The following is a 6,728-nucleotide window of genomic DNA, read 5'->3' on the forward strand; positions in this document are numbered from 1 at the left end:
ATATATATATATATTTATTTTTTTTTTAACCCATGCTACTCTAAAAAGGAAGACGACAGCGGCTTTGGTTTCAGCCCTTACCTGGGACGAGGGTGATGGGTCTAACGGTTTGACCCTGCTGTACGTTCAGAACAATCCCAACCGGGTTCATTGTGTTTTGTACAGGCCGCACGTTCCTCACGGGAAATCCCTGCAGTCAAACAGCACCGTTACCGTTAACACACCGAGCACCTCTGAAGCACTTTCAATATGAGCTTTCTATCCTAAAAACCAAACAAATAAAAAACCCCACCCCGCAGTACTGTTGTCTACAGATCAACTGAACTATGAGGCCGCACCTCACCTTCCTCTGACCCGACGACGTTCTGATACACAGTCTCCACCTCCCCCAGCACCTACCGAAATCTTCTCCCAGGTCTTAGCAAAGGCTCAAAGAAGCCAGAGGACATTTAAAAAAAATTACCCAGGAAAATAAAACAAAGTAGTGAAGTATTCAGCAAGGTCAAATTCACGCCGAGGGGACAGATTCTTCCACGCAAGAGCGCACCAGAGCTTCCGCCGGAGCCGCGCGGGCGCTCACCTGGGTTGTTATGAAGATGGGCTGGCTGGTCACCGGAGAATTCGTGACGTGGTTGGCGTTCTGCATGATCTGGACGGGTCGCAGCACTGGCTGAGTGACCATGGTGCCCAGACCCGAGGTGGGGTTCTGGGTGAGGATTAGCGGCTGTCCACTTTGCTGAACCAGAGGATTGCCAGCTGGAAGAAGAACAGAAGCACAGCACAAGTCACTTTGTCAGGTGGAAAGGCTGCTGCTTCTCACGCACGCCCTCAGCTAGCAATTTCAGCCTTCAGAATTTGAATGAGCTTTCCAGAGCAAGCTTGAAAAGTAAACTGATGAAAATATCCCACCCTCCTATGTACGGTTCTAATATTCCCATTCAGACGAGGCTTTTCCAAGCTGCTGAGGAACCAGGTGTTCAAATCCCTTAGCCTCGAGCAACCTCAGAAATGGATGATTCTGGCTCCTACGTGTCCTTTGAACACGGCCACAGCAGCTAAAGAAAGTATTTTTTCTAGTCTCAGTAAGTAAAAATTCACCTGCTGGCAGATACCAGGAAAACTCAGGCTGTACCCCTGGCACAGGGTGTGTACGAGCAGCAGAGCAACACTGAAAGTTTCTGAACAGCATAGACCATCACAGGCCATCGGGGACATCGGAGTCTGCCGAGGGCTTCCGTTAACCAGGACCAGGCAGTCACAAGAATTCTGGAGTAGCCTAAAGTCATCTTCACCATCCTCGGATGGAAAGAGGACTACGGGACTGAACCCTCCCGAAGCGGCCGACAAACTTCAACAACAGAAAGAAAAAAAAATAGAAGAGATTGGAAACATCTGGATTACGCTGAAGTCACGATGTTCCCGAAGCGGCCAACAAACTTCAACAACAGAAAGAAAAAAAATAGAAGAGATTGAAAACATCTGGATTACGCTGAAGTCACGATGTGCAGTCTGTGTCGTAAGAGCATCTTATAACGGTCCAAAGCGCTTGTTCTCCTGACTTGAAAGTGAAAAATCCTGCTTGAAAAAGAAAGTTAAGATGGGAAGGAGACAGTAGTTTTATCTGCTAACCTCACCGTCCTTAATATCACGTGAAACATCTCACCCAAGTCCTCCGGTCTGAGAGCATGCTCTGTAATTACCAACAACCAGGCTCCTGCAGCTTCGTGAGATCCCACGGCAGCCGAGACCCGCGGGCTGTGCAGGTGCTCCCAGCCAGCTCCATTTGGAACAAAACCCCTCAGCTCCCAGCACCTTCACGGGGTGTTACAGCACGGGATTTTAGGTAGTATTTCCTTGTCTGACAGCAACTCGCTCTTTACACCAAGCAGCAGCAAGGGGACTCCTTCCAGTCGTGCCGACGTACCTGCCAGCGAGCTCTAACCCCGGTGCCACCCGCCGTCGCGCCCGGAGGGATTTCCCTGATGGATTTTCACCGTACACATCTACTCAGACTTGGTGCTCATAGCCACAGCTGTCCAGTAACTTGCCGTGAGGTTCTGTCCTCGGGCGCACGTCTCCCCGGGAAGCCTGGACCGCCAACACCCCAGCACCGCTGCGAGGGTCACCTAACGCCTTCCATCCCCTGCAGGCTGCTAACGGGACGGATGGACGTCTGCCTCGATGATTTATTTTTTTCATGTGGCAGGCTGCAACAAGTAGAATTGGTCAGTCATTAAAGAAAAGCCAGTTTTGCTTCTTCTGGTGCCTTTTTTTCCTTGGAACATTTCCCTCTGCAGGGCTGCCCACCGGCTGTCCGTGATCTCCGACCTTCCTCAGCTGCTGCTCGTCTCGGCTCGCACCAGCCCCGCAGAGGCTTCCGAGCAGTCGGCTGCGTCCTTCAGTCAAGATCCCGTTTGTCCCACATCTGCTCCCAGTTCCACAAGCTCCTACTTGCCAACCAGAGCAGACTGGCAACATTTGTACAGAATGAGGAAACTCAAACCCAGGAATATTGCCCAATTGCTTCTGGCAACTTGGGGGCTCGTGGCGCACCAAACGAAGATCAGGAGAGTCTCCCGTCTGCTGCCAACGCCTGCTGGCACCCAAGGGATGGGGAAGGAATCAAAAGGAGGAGAGGAGAAGGGAGGAGGCTGTGAAGAAATGATCTACAACCACCGAGGTGCCGGTTAAGAGAACACAGAGTGAACCTTTGCTACCACACGCTAACGACGCTCAGCAGAACGCCTTTGACGTTATTCCCCGGTCTGCGGGAGGATGGACTCAATCCTCTGCTCCCACGCACCGCGGCAGCTCAAGACCGTGCTCAAGGTCGGCTCCGATAGCTTTCCTGCACCCTCCCACAGCATCAGCTTTAGCTCACGGCCAGACGTCGGGTTTCCCACGGAAACCCACCTCACTTGGAGCAGAGGGGACGATGGTCGGGAACACATCAAAGCCACGCGGGAAATGAGGAGATGTCTGGAGGCGCCTGACTCGAGCACCGTAAACGACGGAAACTCGACAGGAGCAAGGGAGCAGCCAAGAGGGTGCTTCGGTACCCAGCGCTGTCCCCTATCATCTGGAGAAACCCCAATCTTACCCCACTAAGGAGTTTAGCAAAAAATTTACTTTTTCCTCCGGTGATCACTACATCTTCATCTCCCAAACGCCTGCCACATGTGGCCAGGTCTAAAGACAGCGAGGAGCTTACAAGTGACCTGCACGTATCAAATGCATGACCTTTTCTAAAAATCACAGGAGATGCAAAAACATTAAAAAAAAAAAAAAAAAAGAAAAATCAGCCACATGTGGCCAGGTCTAAAGACAGCGAGGAGCTTACAACAGCAAGGGACCTGCACGTATCAAATGCGTGACCTTTTCTAAAAATCACAGGAGATGCAAAAACATTAAAAAAAAAGAAAAATCAGGCCCCAAATATTTCGAACTCAACAAGCAGGATACTGATCTGGGCTTCAATTCCTTCCTCCTCTCTACCATCCTCCCTCACAAAGTTCAGCTCACCCACATGTTTGTTGAGACCGACAGATCATCCAGGTTGTTTTGAGGCTACAAAATGATCCAACTGAAGCTGCCGATGCTGGAGGGAAGGGCTGCTGCGCCCGCACAGCAAATGTTTCTGATGTAACCGCGTAAGCCCAGGAGAAGTCCCGCTGCACGCCAGGGTGTTCTGACACACCGCCAGGACGGCTTCTTTTCGTGGAAGATGCTTTACGCTGACAGTCTGGATGCTGCTGGCACTCCTCGGCGTACACGATCCAAATGTTTTCATGAGGATTACACCAGGCAGAAGCAGCGGGGTGATGGAGGACAGCACCAGGAGGTTCAGATCCAAGGCACACTGCTGCCAAGTCCATGCAGCATCTCGACTTGCTTTTTCAAGCACCTTAGAGAGCAGGGGGACTGCTGGAAAAGAGACACCAGACCTCCAGAGCGTGGGGGGAAAAACCCAAGAAAGCATCAATCAGCAAACATAACCTCAAAGCAAGGCAGAGGATGGAGATGCTGAGACGTCATGAAGGGTAGCAGCCCATCTTTCACCGTTTTCTTCTTTAGGATCAAACCCAACGAGCACGAACTCACAAGGGTCTGAACTTTAAAAAGAGGACATGCTGCCGGCCTTTGCTGTTTCATAAAGCAAGGCCTCTGAAGAGGGACAGGAAAAAACACGGAAGGAGTGGATGAACAGACTGGATTTGCAATCTTAAAAAAATCTTTAAAATCTTAAAAAAAATTCAGAGAGGTAACCCCTTCAGAATACTCCTAAAAATCAGGTGATTATCAAAGAGAAGAGACAGAGTAGTTGAGGAAAAAAAGAAAAAGACACTTCAGCTAGTTCTACCAGGCTCTGAACATTTCCATCCCACCTACTGTCCGACAAAGGCTCAAATCCAGAGCACCAGCAGAGCATCTGCTCCTCCTCAGCATCCCGAGGATCGTACTTGGCTGCGACAAGGACCACGCAGTCACCCCCAAATCCTTCCAGGCGTGGAGACCCTGCCAAACGCTGGAGACAGATGCTGGCAGGTATCTGAGGAGCCTTCCAGCATTCTTAGAAGCAACTTGAGACGGCTCCTGTGCTCTCTGAGCCCTCCTCCAGCACGTGTGGCAGGTCGCACACTGCTCCAAGGCACGGGAGGAGAAGCGAAGAGAAGCTTCTGCCACCACACCGCTCCCTAGGCACCAGGCTGGCTGAGCGGGATGTAAAGAAACATGGAACTTTTGCCAGCCAGCGTAAGAGAGAAAAATTATCCGAAATGTTGTGTAGAGTCTAGGAGAGAGAGGGATGACGGGGCAGCACGCGTCCTGTCGCACCGATGCAGCAATCCTTTAAACTCACCTCCCTTCCTCCCCTGACTTAGCCATACACTGTTAGCACATATGAAATGAAAGCGTGTTTTTGTTAAGAAATATTAATTTTTAGCTTAAATAAGTTTTAAACAGAATTAATTCGATTATAAGGTTGTGCGATTCAGCACGCTGTTTGCTCAGCTCCACGTACTTGGCAAGCAGCTGGATTTGCTGCAGCCTGAGGCCACGAGCCGTAAATTCCCACCCGGGCATCCCTTCCCCGGCAGCAGCTGGTGCAGCACGCTGTTTGGGGTTTTTGGTGTGGGAACGAAGTAGATAACACCCTGAAGCTGCAGCTGGGCTGAGCGTTACGGCTGGGTGTTTATCCCAAGCCCAGCACTTGTTATCCTAAGTCTGGGACTTCTCCAGTTTCTCACGTTCTGCAGAAAACACACAGAGCAGAAGACACGGAGGCTTCAAGGCTCCAAACAGCATCAGCAGGATCAAGAGAAGAACAACTGACAACCTGCCCAGAGACAGAGAAAGAATCCAGGAGGTGTGACGCGACCTCAGACCAAAAATCAGAATTGGACCAAGAGCCGTGTGAGGAGCACAGGAGGGGCGGGAGGACAGTCTGCAGGGGTGGGATCTCTGGGCCGGGGTCCCTCTCTGGAGGCACCCAGCTCCAGCTGACCTTGCTGCTGGACCATTTCGTAATTTATTTTTTCTTCACTTTGATGCCCAAGACTCTGCTACAGGAAACCGAGGGTTTGAACTACGGGGACAACACCGGACGTGCGGCCAGCACGGGCTTCCTTAACAATTTTCTTCTATAATGTCTGTATTTTCAGGACAAAAAGCATTTTGTGATTCTTGTGGTGAAAAGAATCGCGGGGATGTAAGATATATTTTTATCTGATGGTGGAATTACCAAAAAGCAGCCAAGCACAGCACCCATCTCATTTTCTGATCAACGACAACAGTGCTTTCTGGGACAGGGGGACACTGGAAACGGACAGACAGACGTTCTACCAGCTAGCTGTGCACACACACACAGGGTAAGAACAGACTGGTTAGACTGGGATATAAGTAAAGGCAATCAAAGGAAATTAAGGAAAGAAAAAATTAGGCCAAGCATCACTTCAAATATATTTAGCTTTCGATAATTTTTCCTTCTATGTCCCAGTAATTTGAGACATTTTAAATCTAATCTGCAGGGAAAAATTTGGATCCAGGAGAAGGATGGAAAAAAGATAAAGCTAAAGGATGTTTCCATCTTTAGTTTGGAAATCCTGTTTCTTGATTTCTGGACGTGGGGTGATTTCTGTCCAGCCAAAGGAGGACTGGTGGCTCAGGGACATCACAGCACAATACACCCCACAAGAAATCCCCGCATGCGTTTGTTAATGTATGATCATCAACACGGATCCTGCTATTCAAGAAAAGGATAAATTTTAGGTCTCCAGGCTTGCTCCTAAGTGAATTACATCCCAGGGGGGAAACAAAAAAAAAAACCCCAAAACCCAACAAAGCCTCACACTGGGAGAACAGACAGATTTAACGGGTCTTCTCCAGCCCTAGCCTGCAAGTCTTTTTTTAATTAATGTAAAACAAAACACAAGATGACAGCCATGAGCATGAAAACCAGACTGCTGAAAGCTGGGATGACTCCAGACAGGGCTCATTTCGTGAGCGTCCCACATAGTCAAACTGGGATGTGACCCCCCGTTACCGGGCCAGCAGAGACCGCAGGGACTGCAGAGGCGACAGATGTCCCCGGGGCACTTTGTCACTCCAAGTCCTCGCTGGCATCAAGCCAAAAAGGATTCCCCTGCAAGCCAGAGTCACGTCACACAGGCTGGCAGTGAGTCGGTGACAGGCCAGGCTGCAGGCTGAAGGATTTTGTCTGCGCTGGTCCT

At 50.1% G+C, this 6,728-nt stretch overlaps 1 long non-coding RNA gene across 1 annotated transcript in view; it reads right to left on the reverse strand.

Annotated features, from left to right (window-relative positions):
* Positions 1–81: 81 nt before the first annotated feature.
* LOC104470572 overlaps positions 82–6,728 on the reverse strand; it is a 10,905-nt gene continuing 4,258 nt past the window's right edge. Inside the window, exons 2-3 of the long non-coding RNA XR_727638.1 lie at positions 581–756; positions 82–190 (exon numbers count right to left, since the gene is read on the reverse strand). This is a non-coding gene — a long non-coding RNA (uncharacterized LOC104470572). The remainder of the gene's footprint in view (positions 191–580; positions 757–6,728) is intronic.

This window comes from Pterocles gutturalis, unplaced genomic scaffold (genome assembly GCF_000699245.1).
Source record: "Pterocles gutturalis isolate BGI_N339 unplaced genomic scaffold, ASM69924v1 scaffold11755, whole genome shotgun sequence".
NCBI lineage: Eukaryota > Metazoa > Chordata > Aves > Pterocliformes > Pteroclidae > Pterocles > Pterocles gutturalis.